Consider the following 20281-nt stretch of genomic DNA (forward strand, 5'->3'; position numbering starts at 1 on the left):
TATGATTCCATTGAATTTGTTAAGTTTTTGAATAAATAAAGAAAAAGAGTTTAATTTTGTTCAACGGTTTTATTTCTTTTTTGTAGCTGAATAATAGGTATTACAAATAGTCGCACACCTGATCACACATACTTAATATTTATTCTTCACCTCTAAGCTCAACTTCGTTCAATCCTGGAATATTATGAATGTAGTAATTACATACACATAATCATTAGATATCACCCAATGATATTAAAGAACTATAGATATGTTACGTTCATAGAATTACGATTTTAATCCGTGCCGAGCTATTCCAAATTGCACACATTGACAAATGTAACTGATAAGTGAAACAAAAGATACGAAATAGCACGCAAATGAAAGAGATAGCTATAGTTTTAACGATTCTGCACTAACTAATCTATGTCCGCAGCGCACGCATCCTTATCGCTCTAACGTCAAAACAAGATCGCTTTCTCTTTCTTAACTTGAACATGGCGCATGGCGTCTTGATTGTTTGCATAAATAATTGAAAATATAAATACTAAATAATTTTGCATAATCACATGTGGTAAGAGATCCCTTGTATTTTGTTTACTTTAGAGTCATAATTGGTACACTTTCGAAACACACACGATGGCATTTTTTATTTATTTTGGTAAGAACACAGGAACTTACGGTGTGGTACGCACGCGATTGCGCACGACGCAGGCCACACGAAGACTAAGCACAAGACGTCCCAATTGGGACGTATTTGAGTATTCACAGCGCGAGCGCTTATAACATATCTGCTTTTGTTTTTATATAATATCATTGATATCACCTTGGCAATCTCCTCGGCCAGGCGATAATAAACACATCTCATATTGTTTATATGCTTCGAATCACGGTACAGAGGTTTAATGAACGTGTTTTACCTACCAATAAAACACACATTAAACCACTTACCTGATTCGAAGCATAGTTTAATTGCTGCCTGGCTAAGCAAAAGAGCACAATGGCAAAAACGAAAGCGCGCAGCGCTCACGCTGCCTGGCCAGAGGCACAAAATATAACAGAAGACAAACTCCATACTAAACGCGCTCGAGCCACGCACACATAGACACCGCTCTAGCAAGACTGTCTTGGACGAATGCGAGCGCGACGTGGCGCGACAGGCGTTCGCCACACGTTCGCTGTGGTTCGCTTGAGTCACGCGCCGGTCAACCACCTGTGATTATTATTTTGTTTTGCGAAATTGACGAAAATGAGTGAACAGAAAAAGTCGTATTATAATATTGTTCGGTATTTGGTTGCTTAAACTCATTATTAAATACCGAATTTTCATTTTTTAAATTACCAGTTGATTCGGGGAGGTAAGTAAGTTATTTATTTGAATTTCAATTGAAATTGAAAGCCAACTCAATTATTAGGAATATCGAATTGTTTTAGAGAGGTTTTAGGAATTATTGGATAACTAGCTTTTGCCCGCGGCTTCACCCGCGTGATATTTAGTATGTCACAGATCGTCATAAATTATAGCCTATATGTTATTCAGGGTTATAAACAATAATACTGTAAAGTTACATCAAAATCCGTTCAGTAGTTTTTGCGTGAAAGAGCAACAAACATCCAGACATCCAGACATCCAAACTTTCACATTTATAATATTATAGTTGGATAATAGTGTCAACCACTCAACTAAATACTACTTCCTTCTGGTGTATTTGTTTGCAAACTATTACTATAATAACGTACTAAATATAAATAAGTATACGTGGATATCTGTTACTGTTTTTCTTGCATAGTATTAAGAGTAACATTTTTCTATCATAACGAAATAAACGCAACACATGACAAGACAACCCTAGCGCGACGGCCGAGCGTGCGAGCGAGAGAGGTATGCAAAGCGAGGTACATACATGAGTTTACCTTCTGTTATATTTTGTGCCAGAGGGGGGAGGTGTGCGACAGAGACGGCTATATACACACTGACAACAGGAAAGAAAGAAAGGCAAATAGTACGACATTCTCATATTGTTTATATGCTTCGAATCAGGTAAGTGGTTTAATGTGTGTTTTATTGGTAGGTAAAACACGTTCATTTGTGAAAAACAGCAAACGGCAACGTTACAATTGTAAAGGAATAAGGCTAGAATTTGAGACTGAATTCTAATTATATACTCCTTAAATGTTTATTATGATCTGAAACTACTATTTTATTAATTACTAGCGGCCGCCCGCGACTTCGTACGCGTGGATCCCGTTTTACCAGGCCTCCGTCACTCGCCTATGCCGGCCGAGATAATTACCTACAGCGCGCGACAACTTCAAGTTGCAAATCAGTCATGGCCGCCACGCGCCTGTGTACACACGCGTAGGGCAGGTGACCCGGTTTTGGCCATTTTAAGAAATTTTTAGACTTTGAGGCTATGTCATTTTACAGTTTTTGTTATCACGGACTTATTTCTTGTAAAAAGTGATTAAATATATTTAGATCTAGCCTAAGGATATATTTTTTTTCATAATGATTCAATGGAAAAATAATTCTGTAGAAAAGAAAAAGAAATGGGAATTTGTGCCACTTCTGGCCAGCTTTACCCCATTTCTGGCCACAGTCATGTGCCAGTTCTGGCCATCAAAATTCATAAAAAAAAAAACAAAAACTACTCGACGGATTTTAACGAAACTTGGTACAATTATTTTTCATACTCTTAGGCAGGTTATAGTATACTTAGGAATTCCCACGGGTACGGGAATTAGCGGGAAAATCCTTTTGTATGAAAAATCTAAACTGCTTAAGTTAGACGCTTGAAATTTGGTATGTAGGTACCTTAGTAAACTTACAGCTTAGTTACAACAAGGAATTCCCGAAATTCCCACGGGAACGGGAATTAGCGGGAAAATCTTTTTGTATGAAAAATCTAAACTGCTTAAGTAAGACGCTTGAAATTTGGTATGTAGGTACCTTAGTAAACTTAAAGCTTAGTTACAAGGAATTCCCGAAATTCCCACGGGAACGGGAATTCTCGGGAAAATCCTTTTGTATGAAAAATCTAAACCGCTTAAGTTAGACGCTTGAAACTTTGCATGCAGGTACTTTAGTAAACTTAAAGCTTAGTAACAGGATATTGCAAAATTCCCACGGGAACGGGAGTTAGCGGGAAAAAACATTTGTACGAAAAAATCAAAACCGCGTAAGGTAGATGAAGGGGGTAAAACGGGATCCACGCGTACGAAGTCGTGGGCGGCTGCTAGTATGAAATATAATATCTCAGTTTGAATTGAAATTACAATTAAGGAGATCAACATTAACCTATAGCATAAGTTTATGCGGTTAGTACTGGAACAATTTTCTTTTCACAACACCGATTTTTTTAGTATTTGGTTTCGATGGAGGCATTATAATCGTAACTCTGAAAATGAATCGATTACTTATATCAAAATAGCTAAGTAATTAAATTGAAAAACTACATGGCCAAAAGTGGGGTTCTTCGTGCACCACTTTTGGCCAGTCATGTGGCCAAAGATGGGAAAATTCATTCATTCTGGCTCCATTAGTGGCCACCTCTCATAAACCCACTTAATAAACAAATAGCGATAAAATATCATTAGTACCACTTAGACAGTGTATTCTTTATTAAGGATTAACATAAACATTTAAAAAAATAAGAAGGACGTAGAAAATAATGATTGTTTACTCACCCGCTCGCCTTAGCCTTTTTGCTAAGACTTAAAACAATTAACGCTTCTCAAAAAATAATGACTTGTTGGATTGAAGTGAAGCTTGACACATCAAAGCTGTTAACGCTATCAGTGTTGCTAATCTTAGATATTTTTATTCCCGTAAACCATAGAGTAATATATTAGTCTTTGCCTTAGTTATAACGATTTAAAGTTCTAAATGGCCACAAAGGGGTCGGTGGCCACAACCGGGTCACTTGCCCTACCTATACTCGCTCAGTCGATCATCGTCGCAATCAAGGTTTATTGTTCCAACAGCACTGTTATTCGTCTTTATAATGGAAAATCGTATATTTAGAAATAATAATTAACTGTAGTAATTTAAATAATTAAAAATAACAGCATTTTTTTAAATAAATTTGAAATACTTATGGCAAAAAGCTATAGCAAAAACATTATTTTAGCTAATAAAACATTAACTTTACTTCACCGTGTCTATTTTCCGACACTACACCTTTTAAAACTGTTTGTCCAATTTCGAATTATCGCAACACTGAAGTTTATTAATAGGTACTTTGGAGATGGTACGAAATACAAACACCACTAGATTAACGTTTACTAATCGTAAATACAATAATTGCTTCTTAAAATTAAGTTTTGATTTATTTTACTTTGCTTAAACAACCCTGACGCTTGAGCTGCGAGCTAGATCAATTCTGATCACAAAAAAATTGCGCTCTTGTGAGCGTAGTAGTAAGGTGCGATTTCGAATGCACCAGGTTCGTTGGAAATTTTGCATTATTATTATTACCGTTAAAATGTCCGCATCTGATCCAGATCAAGGGAGTGCAATTTCTGTTGCTACTATTATGTATTCTGTGGTTTTACCCCCTTCATCTATCTTACGTGGTTTAGATTTTTTCATACAAATGTTTTTTCCCGCTAACTCCCGTTCCCGTGAGAATTTTGCAATATCCTGTTGTAACTAAGCTTTAAATTTACTAAGGTACCTGCATGCCAAATTTCAAGCGTCTATCTTACGTGGCTTAGATTTTTTCATACAAATGTTTTTTCTCGCTAATTCCCGTTCCCGTAGGAATTTTGCAATATCCTGTTATAACTAAGCTTTAAGTTTACTAAGGTACCTGCTTGCCAAATTTCAAGCGTCTAACTTAAGCGGTTTAGATTTATCATACAAAAGGATTTTCCCGCTAATGCCCGTTCCCGTGGGAATTCCTAAGTATCCTATAACCTGCCCAGGAGTATGAAGAATTGTACCAAGTTTCGTTAAAATCCGTCGAGTAGTTTTTGTTTCTATAAGGAACATACAGACAGACAGACAGACAGACAGACAGACAGACAAAAAATTTACTGATTGCATTTTTGGCATCAGTATCGATCACTAATCACCCCCTGATAGTTATTTTGAAAATATATTTCATGTACAGAATTGACCTCTCTACAGATTTATTATAAGTATAGATTACACCATATACCATGAATGATATCGGCCTAAATCACATACATTATCTCCTATTTTAAAGTAAGTATAGCTGAAACAATTGTGTAGTAAAGACCAGAAACAACAATGGTTTTACATCAACTAATTAGACAGGAGACAGAGAAAAGTTTGTTTTCTACAATTACCCTATTAGGAATCAAACCCTGGACCAGAGATGGTGATGTCAAGCTATATTGATTAATTAAATAAAAATGAAAAGTTAAGTCATAAAATGCGTTTGTTTTCAACAAAGAGGCTTTTAAAAAGCCCTTTAACACGTCCTAGTATTACTTGAACTCTTCAATTATTATGGGACATAAATGGGCCAGTGCTGAGAAGAAGCTGCGCAAGAAACTTAGCCACCCTTGTCAGCCTCTTCATAAATCATAAATAACTTGAAAAAATAGAACTACCTAAGGCGGGAATCTTCTTAAATCAATAGAGACATGAATTAACAAGACATGTTATACTTGCGAGCTAAGCAGGTAAAGTCCAGCCACACATTTCATGCCATTTACATAATTATTTACTTTATACATAGTATCCATTCATAAGGACTTTCGTAGTAAGTTTTGCAGGGCAATCGAATATTGCACTTAGCCTCTTGATTAGACCATTGTGCGCTATTTGTAGTTTATCTTCCTATTCCAACCGCTCCAGATCCCCCAAGATAGCAGCAGCCTATCTAGGTCGCTACAGGCCTTCTGCAGCGACCCTGGTGATTGGAGAATTTGAGCCTGTTTATCTGCTACGCTTGTGCACTCCTTGTGCACGTGCTGCGCTTTTTCTTCTGCCTCTATGCATCTTCTGCACAGTAGGCTGTCTGTAACAGCTATATTGTGTAGGTGTTTGTTTAACATACCTGTTATTACACTTAGGACCTTGCGGATGTTGTCCCTGTTTAGTCTTATGAGGCTGCGGAAGAACTTTTTCGATATATCCACAACTGCATCTTTTGTTTGCCTGCATTTTCCACAATCTTTCCATTCTGTGTGGTGTTATTTTTCTATTTTGGAGCGCAGCCAGGTCTTGATCTGTGCTTATGGTATCGGCATTATAATTGTTCCGGACCAAATACCGTCGTGTACGATCCCCTTCTGGCCAATTCATCTGCTGCGTCGTTGCTCAAGGAGTTATTGTACCGTTTGATCCACTTCAGGAGTGCAGGGTAACGCCATTTGCGTCTGCAATGACTTAGGAGCGCGTCATGGCATTCCAATATAAGTATTATAATGAAGTATATTAAGTTGCTTTGTATTGCTTGCACTATTTGAGATTATTTTTATATTCAGACCTCGGATGTCTATGGTTGCAACCGCCTGTGCTGCTCTGATTGCATTCTGCTTAGAAAATTGTATTGTGTTTATCTAGTGTTGTTGATATTCTTAGTATATTTAGGTAATTCGAGAAGACACCAACTCCCGTACCTTTTTGGGTTTTGGAGCCGTCAGTGTATATCCTAACTTCATTGATTCCAGAGCAATCTTGCGTTTCCGCTGTAAGCTGGATATTATATCTTCAGTCGAAGATGTGAACACAGGGAATTCTGTCGATGGGTGCCTCGGTGAGAGGTATTACTTTTATTAGGGTTTTGTGCAGGATCGTGGAATGTCCTGTCTCCTTGTTTTGCTTCTATACGCTGTTCTTACCTTTAAGTCTTAGAGCGGCTGCTTGCGCTTCCTCCTGAATGAAGAGGTCTAAAGATCTAAGATTCAGAAGGTACTCAAGTGATGTCGATGGAGTGGTTCTCATACAACTAGTGGCCGCTATGCTTACTAGGCGTTGCAGGCTTTGGAGTTTTGATTTTGCTGTGGATAGTTGTGTTCTGTGCCACCACACAAGTGATCCATAAAAATATGTGTAAGAGGGCCATATTTTATGACCGACGTGTAGAGTCAAAGTGTTATCTTTGGGTTGAGACCTCATCATCTACTACCAATGAGTCTCTTGCACTGATGGAATGCTATACAGGCCATTTTTATTTTGTTCTCGACATGACTCGCCCAGTTCAATTTGTTGTCAAAGGTGATGAGTTTTGTTTATCTGACGTTTGGACGTAGTTGCGATTTTCGAATGTTTTTGATCTAAGTAATTTATAACATTTTACACATGTACGAAACTTTTGTGGTTAATGGTATTAGTCTAATTAAATCATTATACACAAAATAAATAATCTTTCATCTTTTACTTTTTATGCTATAAATTAAGTTACATTCTTTTTCACCAACCAACAATACATAGTTTTTTGTGTATATTAATATGAGTCATCTTATATTGTTAATCATACATTCAATCTGAACACCTTCAATCGTGTAAAAAGTAGTAACACGAGTCATACCTCTTGACACAATAAAAAATTTAAAGAAGCCTCCGGTACACTTTGTTAAAAGTAGACATGTATCAATATACACGAAAGAAAACGCAAAATTGGTTCACAAAGCCTTACTTGTATCATTCATTTGGCACAAAATTATTTTCTTTTCTATACGTCGTAGAAACATACCGATTAGATACAAAAATAGCTAATTTTTCAGAGATTCACATCTATACTTCTATACTAATATTATAAAGCTGAAGAGTTTGTTTGTTTGTTTGTTTGGTTGAACGCGCTAATCTCAGGAACTACTGGACCGATTTGAAAAATTCTTTTTGTGTTGGATAGCCCGTTAGTTCCTGAAGGCTTTAGTCTATATATCATCACGCTAAGACCAATAGGAGCGGAGCACCAATGAAGAATGTTTCAAATCAGTGATTTTTTTCCTTTTGAGAGCTGACGCTGCGTAAACGGTTAAAGTTTCGCAAAAATCATGTATGACAGGATTGTTCCCCTTTAAAAGTTCTAAAAAAAAGTCCGCGATAGTATATGTCTATCTTTTAAGGTTGGCTCATAGTAACCCTTTTTATGCAAAAAGAAATCTGTTTTATATTAATGCATTATTTGCGGAGGTTTTTTCATAAACATGATATTAATCCTTATCCAAATAAATAGGTTATTCATCACAAGTATTTAATTTTAAACATACTTGGCCTTTACACCATTCGATTTCAATAAATATCTTAGGAGATATCGCAGTTTTAAAATATCATCGCAGCAAAATAATGATCAAGTACTGCGCGCGCCACTGATGGATCAATGCACAGCCTAAATCGCTGATCGTAGAGACCTGAAACTTGAACGGTGTGTTCTTTGTAAGACGTAAGTATCTGATAAGAAAGGATTTTCCAAAATTCTACCCCTAAGGAGGTAAAAAGGGGTGGCAAAGTTTGTATGGGATAACGAGATTCCTTCGTTCAATCTACTTCAAAATTTCGCATAAGCATTCTATAACAGAATTAATGGAAGATGTGTTTCGTAGTTTAGTGAAATGCACCCCCTAACTATGTTAAAAAGGGGTAGAAAGTTATTTTAGTGGTGATTTGCTTCAAAGTTGATATTAATTACCTACTCATTAGTGCATTTTTTTTACAATCATGTCATGTTACAGACTATCATATTCTAGGGGCCTCCACTTAACCTCGGAGTGGGTGCCCGCTGCGTGCGCTCGCCTAACAATGCATAGTAATGCATGACGGTCATGCCGCGGGCACCTGCTTGCGCTGTATATACAAAAACTCATTTTCGCGCGAGAGTTTTGGCGGAGGCCCTTGAGGTCGTGGGAGTAGTCTTGAGGAAAAGCTCCTTCTCCCACGGCCAGTGGCATGCTAGAAGCTTGGTGATTCTAGCACCCGTAGGAAAATAAAAAAAAAGTTTACCAATAATACTGCGGTACGTGTAGTTTTCGATTTCGTAGTAAAAAGATAATACCACCGAGTAACTTTCACCGGATCAAAGGCCGAGCTGCATATTCATAAAATATAAGAAAAATTTATTTTCATGTTTATTTAACCTTTAAGATTTTTATATTTTATAAGTATTCAAACATTTAGATAATAACGTTAAAAACATTTAAAAATCGTATGAGAACATTTTCGACTTCTCCGCGGACGAAGTCGCGGGCAAAAGCTATTTGTAAAATAATTAGACTAAATTATTAAAAGTGCCTACCCAAAGTCATTATTCCACGCGGACGAAGTCGCGGGCACAGCTAGTTATGTTATAAAGTTGTCGGCGCCGGACACAGATGCTGCAAATTATTATTGATGATTAATAGTACCAATCTTAATATTATGTTATCTGTATAAACTGTAGAGCGGAAGGTTTGTGATTCCTAAACGTAACACCCGACTGATGCGCAGAAAAAGGTAACTGTCAATCAGTTGTGTCATGTCAAGTGTGAGCAGGCGGCTGCGAGGTTATCTTTGAAAGCGTATTGAGTTTGGTGGAACGTTAAATTGTAGGAAAAGTGATTGTCAACCATCCAAGATATTATCTCTTTGCCCGTTAACCCACGCCTATGGAGATTCCACCCCTAGAGTTCCTTCTGATAGAGACCCAGTGCCTTTAAAGTTAATTTTGATCTAAGTCGAGTTAGATCTCTTTTCACTGGGGGTACAGAATTTTTAGAAAAATAACTATATCATAGCATTAACATTATTCATTAGAGTAACAATATATGAAATTAAGCTTTGTACTTAATTAATATCTGTTCCTGTAAGTATTATTATTTATTATTATTGGTTTTTGGGCCTTTATTTGCGCCAACTCGACCAGGTTTGATCTATTGTGGCAGCCCTTGTCTTTAGAGTTCACTGCTTAGTCCCGTTGAGTCTATAAATTTCCAGATTCTTTGGAGCGTGATATCTGCTATCTCATCCGGGTGCATGATGTGTCGCCCGAGATGGATACTTCTTTTGCTCATAAGCGGGAAGCATGAGCAAAGAACATGCATGGCCGTTTCTTCTTCTGTATGGCAGAATCTGCACAGAGTTTCCTCGGTCATGTTCATGTTCGATTTATGTTTGTTTAGTTTGCAGTGGCCGGTCAGTATTCTAGTCACTGCACAGGCTTTGTATCTTTTGAACTTTAGCAGTTCCTTAGTTACTTTGTTGCTAATGAAATGAAATGAAATGAAATGAAATGAAATGAAATGAAATGAAATGAAATGAAATGAAATGAAATGAAATGAAATGAAATGAAATGAAATGAAATGAAATGAAATGAAATGAAATGAAATGAAATGAAATGAAATGAAATGAAATGAAATGAAATGAAATGAAATGAAATGAAATGAAATGAAATGAAATGAAATGAAATGAAATGAAATGAAATGAAATGAAATGAAATGAAATGAAATGAAATGAAATGAAATGAAATGAAATGAAATGAAATGAAATGAAATGAAATGAAATGAAATGAAATGAAATGAAATGAAATGAAATGAAATGAAATGAAATGAAATGAAATGAAATGAAATGAAATGAAATGAAATGAAATGAAATGAAATGAAATGAAATGAAATGAAATGAAATGAAATGAAATGAAATGAAATGAAATGAAATGAAATGAAATGAAATGAAATGAAATGAAATGAAATGAAATGAAATGAAATGAAATGAAATGAAATGAAATGAAATGAAATGAAATGAAATGAAATGAAATGAAATGAAATGAAATGAAATGAAATGAAATGAAATGAAATGAAATGAAATGAAATGAAATGAAATGAAATGAAATGAAATGAAATGAAATGAAATGAAATGAAATGAAATGAAATGAAATGAAATGAAATGAAATGAAATGAAATGAAATGAAATGAAATGAAATGAAATGAAATGAAATGAAATGAAATGAAATGAAATGAAATGAAATGAAATGAAATGAAATGAAATGAAATATATTTATTTGCTTCAATCTTGAGTAATACAGTAAGGTGTTCTAAAAATGGTTTGTTCGTCAAAATCTACTTATATAAAAGCATGCAAACATTTTACATAATAATATATGACTAGCTGTGCCCGCGACTTCGTCCGCGTGGAATAATGACTTTGGGTAGGCACTTTTAATAATTTAGTCTAATTATTTTACAAATAGCTTTTGCCCGCGACTTCGTCCGCGGAGAAGTCGAAAACGTTCTCATACGATTTTTAAATGTTTTACCGTTATTATCTAAATGTTTGAATACTTCGTTCGTTTCAGTCGAAAGATGTCCACTGCTGGACAAAGGCCTCCCCCAAGGATTTCCATACTTATAAAATATAAAAATCTTAAAGGTTAAATAAACATAAAAATATTTTTTTCTTATATTTTATGAATATGCAGCTCGGCCTTTGATCGGTGGTATCTTTTTACAACGAAATCGAAAACTACACCTACCGCAGTATTATTGGTAAACCTTTTTTTTATTTTTCTACGGGTGCTAGAATCACCAAGCTTTTAGCATGCCACTGGCCGTGGGAGAATGAGCTTTTCCTCAAGACTACTCCCACTACCTCAAGGGCCTCCGCCAAAACTCTCGCGCGAAAATAAGTTTATGTATACAGCGCAAGCAGGTGCCCGCGGCATGACCGTCATGCATTACTATGCATTGTTAGGCGAGCGCACGCAGCGGGCACCTAGATTATGATAGTCTTTAACATGACATGTTTGAAAAAAAAAATGCACTAATGAGTAATTAATATCAATTTTGAAGCAAATCACCACTAAAATAACTTTCTACCCCTTTTTAACATAGTTAGGGGGTGCATTTCACTAAAATACGAAACACATCTTCCATTAATTCTGTTATAGAATACTTATGCGAAATTTGAAGTAGATTGAACGAAGGAATCTCGTTATCCCATACAAACTTTGCCACCCCTTTTTACCTCCTTAGGGGTAGAATTTTGGAAAATTCTTTCTTATCAGATGCTTGCGTCATACAAATAACACACCGTCCAAGTTTCAGGTCTCTACGATCAGCGGTTTAGGCTGTGCATTGATCCATCAGTGGCGCGCGCAGTACTTGATCATTATTTTGCTGCGATGATATTTTAAAACTGCGATATCTTCTAAGATATTTATTGAAATCGAATGGTGTAAAGGCCAAGTATGTTTAAAATTAAATACTTGTGATCAATAACTTATTTATTTGGATAAGGATTAATATCAGGTTTATGAAAAAACCTCCGCAAATAATGAATTAATTTAAAACAGATTTATTTTTGGATAAAAAGGGTTACTATGAGCCAACCTTAAAAGATAGACATATGCTATCGCGGATTTTTTTTTAGAACTTTTAAAGGGGAACAATTCTGTCATACATGATTTTTGCGAAACTTTAACCGTTTACGCAGCGTCAGCTCTCAAAAGGAAAAAAATCACTGATTTGAAACATTCTTCATTGGTGCTCCGCTCCTATTGGTCTTAGCGTGATGATATATAGCCTAAAGCCTTCAGGAACTAACGGGCTATCCAACACAAAAAGAATTTTTCAAATCGGTCTAGTAGTTCCTGAGATTAGCGCGTTCAACCAAACAAACAAACAAACAAACAAACAAACAAACTAACTCTTCAGCTTTATAATATTAGTATAGATATTCAATTTAATACATTTATAATTTACATTTTACATTTAGGTAGGTATTAATATTTAATATTCAATTCAATAAATTAAAAAAAAATACATTTTACAGATACAATATTTAATTTAATTCATTAATATAATTCTAGTCATTACTTAGTTTTGTCAAGAAAATCTCTGACTGAATAAAAACAATTTTCTACTAAGTATTCATGTAGACGTCTTTTGAATAGTGGTCCATTTAACTGTCTAAGATTATCAGGCAGGGAATTAAATATTTTGACAGCCATTGAGCACACATTATTATTTGCTAAGCTTAATCTGCTATATCCCTGAATGAGTGCTTTTGAGTGTTTTTGTCCCGATGTAGACTTCCACCACTCAATAGCCTCTTGTTTGCAGAAGGCGGTTAGTAGCGTGGTGGCTCGTTGTTTGGTAATGCCACAGAACGGTTCTACGCCGATTTGAGGGTTATCGGCTCCATCTCTGGCGAGTTCATCTGCTACTTCGTTTCCTTCTATATTCGAATGTCCTGGTACCTGAGAAATCAAAGACCGTAGTGTATTCGTATCGCGTTTAATATAAGACTAAACTGTCAACGGCGCTGCACACATATTTATATAGTGGTGTTAAGTCTACCCTCTTTATTCTATACATTACACCTCCCTCCTTAATAAACGTTTACAGTAAAACTACAACATCACAAATTATTTGCAGTAAGATATGATTTTTAAACAGTATATAAGAAAACTATAAAATATTATCACAACAAGTAACTTATAACTAAGTAGGTATACAATTTTATTATTAAATTTCATTATGAGTAGCCGTATCTATTAGGTGGTTTCCTCTCCCTTAAGGGGTAACGGCGTTCACCGGTGGACGGTACAACACTGTTTGTGTCTGTACTATGAGTACCACTGCCCTCCACCCCGCCGCCCAACTCAGAGCCAATCGACCCGCTCACCGAGTCCGAAGACGACCCCCCAGTCTCCGACTCCACTGGCAACTGTGGCCACCCTACTAAGCCTTGCTTACTTGTACCGTTTGAATGAGTTGTTGTGCCTTTTGGTAAACTTGGTTCATGGTGTTTTGACTTAAGTTTTATTTGATCAATGTGTCGATGTACCACTGTGCCGTCTAAGGAAATAATATTGTAATCCGTACTGCCTAGTCTTTCATCGATTGCACCTTCTAGCCACTTAGTTGGTCCCCGGTACGTGCGATACCACACGGCGTCGCCCGGCTGCAGCTCGCGGTGCCCCCCGCCGGCCGCCCGCAGCTGGCGCTCCTGGGCCCGCTGCACTCGCTGCTCCCGGGAGGGCTTCAGTCGATCCAACCTAGTACGCAGTGACCGCCCCAGCAACATCAACGCTGGGCTTTCCCCGGTTGTGCTATGTTCAGTATTACGGTACATCAGTAAATACCGCTGTAAAGCCACTTCTGTATTCACCCCCTGTCTGACAGCTTTTGTGATGACCATTTTACACGTTTTTACGGCATTTTCAGCGGCTCCATTCGAAGCTGGATGATAAGGGGCCGATAATAAATGCTCCATACCGTTATGCATAAGAAATAATCGAAATTCCTCGCTACTGAAAGGTGGTCCGTTGTCACTTACAATCTGTCGGGGAATGCCAAACCTCGCAAAAATCTCCCTTAGTTTATTAATGACTGAATTTGCTGTAGTTGTGTTCATTTGACATATTTCAATCCATTTTGAATAAGCATCTATTAAAACTAAATAACGACGCCCGTCTATAGGCCCTAAAAAATCCAAATGCAATCTGAACCAAGGTCACAGAATAAGTAATAGTACAGGTACAGAAGGATTACTCCGCAAGACGATTTAAACAAATGCGAGTCTTGCTACGACGCGATACAGTGGAATTCAGCTCGCACAGCACTACGTACCTACAATTTTATTCACCTACAAGTTTTGTCTCTTTCTATCGCGTGCCTCTGAACTCTTCTTACGCTGTTAGGGTTGCTGTCTAGTAGTGTCTAGTAAAAAAATAATTAATCTACTCATTTGTAATGAATGAGGTACGTATGTAGGTAAGGATGCATTCATTATGGAAAACCTTGGGAGAGGCCTTTGTCCAGCTGTGGACGTCATTTGGCTGAAACGAACGAACGCATTCTGAGCAGTAGTCATAGTAGGTTAGGTTCCTATACTATCCTAAGAATTATTGATTACCTACATGGCCAACATACCTTTCAGCATCTTTGGGAAGCGAAAAAAAAAGATAAATCCGGTAGATTTCTTTTCGAATTTAAACACCCGAACGCCGCACAATATTTCTTTCTCTTTATGTCCATTTTTAAATAATACTTCGATCATAGAATTATAATCATACTACAACGCACGCCAGCGTCCTGACGGGCGCGCGCGTGACACTCGACTGATATAATACCCGCCGGCGGGGCGCTTCGCTGTCGGTAATTATCGGATGTACCGCGCGGAGTGAGCCAGGCCTGCCAAGGTCGACTTGGCCAGGGCCACGGCTGGGGTGCGTGGTGGGGCGGCGCCGCCGCGGTCTCGGCGCACATGCTGCAGGCGCGGCACATCGCCTCCACGGCCTCATCGATGCCGGGCCACCACACATAACTACGAGCTATACATTTTGTCTTAACAATACCCATGTGAACGTCATGAAGTTCTTGTAAAATTTTATTATGACACAATTTAGGTACTACCAACCTATGACCCCACATTATACAACCTAACTCAGAATATAATTCGAGTCGTCTATTAAAGTATGGTTTCAGTTCCTTGCTGTCAACCTCATCTGGCCAACCATCTCTGATGAAGCTTAACACCCGGCCGAGGATTGGATCCCTTTGTGTTTCCTTTTTTATTTCCCTGAAATCTAACATCAATGCCTCCGATGCAAAATGTAAATACGTTTGCTCTGGTTCATCATCATTGCTGCTACTCCTATCTTTTGCTTTATAACTATCAACTAACCGCGATAAAGCATCAGCTGTGTTGGCGTTTGTATTTATATACTCAATAGTGAAGTTATAAGCCGATAATAACAGCGCCCATCGTTGCATACGACTCGCCGTCATACTTGGAATGCCGTATGCGGGCCCAAATATGCTTACTAAGGGTTTATGATCACTCTTTAACACAAACGACCGCCCATATAAATATTGGTGAAATTTCTTTACTGCGAAAACAATAGCTAGTGCTTCTTTGTGTATTTGACTATAATTAATCTCGGCCGGCGTGAGAGCGCGCGACGCGTATGCAACAACGCGCTCCCGGCCCGAGGCCCGCTGCGCCAGTACCGCGCCGACACCGCGCGCGCTCGCATCGCATGTCACCACAATAGGTAATGACTCATCGTAGTGCGCTAACACCTCGGACCCCAGTAGTAAATAAATTGGGAAGGCTAGCTCACGACGCCTTTAAAAACGGCGTCGCGATTTAGCCTCCCCAATTTAAATTATTGACATGAAAACATACCTGTTCTTTCAACGACTGATGATAAAACGGTGCACAATTGAAGTATATCACACACGCACACACATACACTTATTATTTCAAAAACTAATGCTTTTATTGTTCGATCACTAATTGTGAGACATTAATCGCACCCTTCCTGGAATAAGTACGCAAGTGAAAAATGCCAACTTTTCAGGAGCGTAAAAAAACTGTCCTAAAAATTTATTACCATTATTAAAAATATGTGTTATACATCAAAAGATAGCTTAAAATGTCTGTGAGGGGCCTATGTATTTATATTTAAAATACACTTAATAGGTTTTGAGAAAAACTTAAAAAAGAGCGTTGCGTACTTATTCCGCGAAACATATTTTAACACTTGTTGTTGTAATTATGAATATTGCATTGTTGACATGTAAAGGAATACATGCTATTTGGTATTATTGCAGATAACTACTTATTGGCGTTCAGATTTAGTCGTGCATTCAACGTGTAAGTGTAGTTTACGTAGTTTTTCCTCGAACTATTCGTATTGAAATAAATTCGTAAAAAGGATAACGTACTTTTACCTTGTGAAAAATTACATTACTTATGGTAGTATGTAAAATTATAGCTTTATTCAAAATCAAAAAGTTACAGTATTTTTGCATAACTATATTATAATTTTCGGAAATTGCATTTTTAGGCAGAGACGAGCTATCAAAAGGACTAATGCCCGTTTTCACCATCAATCCCTAATTTGTAAGTGACCTCTATGGTGATACATAACAGGAATTTTGTTTTTATAGGGGTCACTTAAAAATTTGGGATTAATTGTGAAAACGGGCATAAAACTCATTTATTTTTGCAAGTAGGCTTTTATAAAGCACTTTTATAGTTTTACACTCCCCAGTATTAACCCAACCACTGCTTCAGGACATTTATTTTTACGGAAGCGGTAGATAGATATTTTGTAAAGTTACCATTTAAAACAGAAAATCCACAATCACCATTTGCAGTCACCAAGCCGAGGAATGAACTGCCGTTTGCAGTATTTGCGGACCAATACGACCTAAAACCTTTAAGAGCAGACTCTAATACTTTAAAGACAATCAACGCATCTGTAACTCACCGAGGAGCGGGTGTCTATGGGTGGCGGGTAAACACTTACCATCAGGTGATTCGTCTGCTCGTTTGCCTCCTTTCCCTTAAAAAACCCAGAAACATAACCACTCACAGGTCCGTTCAATAAAGAATTCAATTTTATGAAGAAAGGAAGTTACAGAAATCACTAGACCTGAAAAAAGATTAACAAACACACAGATTTTTTTTTATTAAAAAAGATACCTACCTGAAGAAGAAAAAGAAACAAGACTGACAGTATACTTACCTCATCATGCGGTCGTCTGGAATAATACGGAGACAACTCGCGCACGATTATATTTGATGCTTTGTGTTAAGGTTCGATTTATATTTCACTGAATAACGAACTGCTTGTAGGTTCCCAGCTGCAAGAAAACCCGAGAAATATTATAATGAGATGAAACGTGTTTGCTTCATAGATGACATTATGAAGATGATCTTCAGATTTATGTGACAAAAAATTATTCGGATTACCGGAGTACCGATTTCTATAAAATAATAAAACAATATTTTTATATCAACGACCTTTTATCAAGACTGGACTGGTCAATTGAAGCTATAATGCTATAATTTAATGAGAACTTACAGAGCAGATAATAATACATCTGATGTGACCATCCACCAGGTTACACTTCAGAGAATGTGCGAAGGAATTACACGACCTAATTCCACCAGCCCCCTTCCATCATCAGACGCTGGTTAACGTATCATTCCTACATTGTCGACATTCCACCAGCTTGCACTAAGCGTTTCGATAAACTCTTTTATAATGCGAACAGGTCGCTGCCTGCTGCTGTCTCTCCTGAGCACTATACCGGACCTTATAGGCACTTACAGGTAGATATCTATCATCTTATACTGCATCTCACTTAACATCACATGCAATTGCGGTCAAATACCTTTTTCTACCTAGTTCTGCGTTGAGTTTATGAAGTCAATAGAAGACAACAAAATATCAGCTAGTGCTAAAGTAGTTTTATGAACCTTGATGAAACAGTCCAAGTATTGGGTATTGAATGGAATTTGAGCACAGATTTCAATTCAATGTGAATATACCACAAATTGCAAAACCAACCATGAAACGTAACATTTTATCTGATACATCTGATCAAACTTTTTGATTCCCTTGGCTGGAGCCTGGAGCTTAGCGTTAAGTACAGTCATGGCTAAGATTCTAATGGAAATAGAATAGAAAGTATTTATTTGTTTCAAAACAAAAACATTGGCTGATAAAAAACTAGTAAGGATGGAAAGATAAGTAACTCATTAGAAAAAGATTGGATTAAGATACGGCAGGATTTGATTCACATTGACAAAATACAGATATAGGTTGGTATACTATCTATAGATAGAGAGAAAAAATACATCATCATCATTTCAGTCACAGGACGTCCACTGCTGAACATAGGCCTCCCCCAATGACTTCCACATCGCGCGGTTGGAAGCACATAGTACGCAGAACTGACGGCCGATGGGGCAGCAAGGTTATGAAGCAGACACCACGTACCGGAAAACGCAGCGTTAGGACATCCATCCACAAGGTGGTCCGACGACCTGATGAAGGTAGCGGGAAGGCGTTGGATGCAGGCCGAGTAAAAATACAATATAATGAATTTAGCGATGCCTCTGTGAGTGCAATAAACTGCAGCCGTTCACTATCAACTAGATGAAAGATTTGAAACGAAATTAATTGCTAAAAAACTCAAGTGCTCTCTAAAAACTATTTTTTTTTACCACGTTTTGAGCTATATGGTACTTTGAGTAAACTGGATGAAGCAAATGAGAAGAAGTAATGTGAAGAATACCAACCTCACAGATGTTCGAACACTGTGAACAGGTTTTTCTATTGTGATCGCCTAGCTGTCTGGAGAGACGAATAGGTGGAAATCTATTGTTGCAAACCGCGTTGTGGAGAAAGTCGAAAACATTTATAATAATTAATACTATAATTCATAAGAAAGCTGATAAGGCTCCACATTTTGGATTATCAAGGCGAAACCATTGGCGAGAAAATACGTGCACAGATGTTTCAATTATGCTAAATTGAATGCTACTGCCAAAGTACAAATAATGGTAGATTTACCAGAACAGCAAGTATCTCAATCTAGACAATTCATGAACAAGGGAGACAATTTTGAAGGACCCTTTTAAATTTTGATGTCCAAGGAAACAAAACTATAGAAGCCTATAATATAGTGATATTTATTGTCTGCATGACTACAAAAGCTACCCACATTGAACTCGTTGGTGACATCACTTCCAAATCCTACATATAAGGTTCACACACGATCAGCCGGCGTGCAGCGATAGCGATTGGCGATCGATGCATTTTAAGATTCGGCCAAACCAACGCGATCAACCGGCGTGCAGCGATGGCGAACAATGCATTTAGGTCTGGTCGCCATCGCTGCACGCCAGCTGATCGCGCTGTGATCGCGTTGGTTTGGCCGAACCCTAAGTCTAATCGCCATCACTGCACGCCGGCTGATCGCTTGAGATTGCGTTGGTTTGGCTGAACGTATAAAGAAAGAAAGAACAGTTTTTATTTGGTCCAAAACTTATAGGTGCTTTTATACGCTTTGTTGAAGAGTGGCCGGACCTGTGAAGCAACCAGAATAGGAACTTTGTCTGAGCGAGGAGTTTCATAAGGCCTGGAAATAAATGCAATTTACTGAACAAATAGCGTCAACACTAGGATAGGCACTACATTCCAGTGGCAAGTACAATCTGTGGAGGTCTGCGAAAGGTTGGCGTCCAGTCGATCAAGTACCACCTGAAAAGAATACAGTCAGTATTCGCTCATCGTACATACAAAAAGATGGCAACAGTTTTGTATCAGGTTGTTGCATTTTTAAACGTCTGACCATTACGAGTATGTCCTTTTGATTACAATAATCCTTAAAATACATATAAACTTGTGTCATTTTATAATTGGGGACACACCTATTGTTGCTTACTGCTCCAAAAGACGTATAGATACTAGATACATACCTTGTCATGCTGGCAATACACGCATAAGCTGATAAATGAACTCATGCGGCTCTGGAAAGATGAAAATGTATCACGATAACTACGATAACGATTCACTGAAGAGAGAGACAGTATTTAAAATGGATCTTG

The sequence above is a fragment of the Ostrinia nubilalis genome, chromosome W, assembly GCF_963855985.1.
Source record: "Ostrinia nubilalis chromosome W, ilOstNubi1.1, whole genome shotgun sequence".
Classification (NCBI taxonomy): domain Eukaryota; kingdom Metazoa; phylum Arthropoda; class Insecta; order Lepidoptera; family Crambidae; genus Ostrinia; species Ostrinia nubilalis.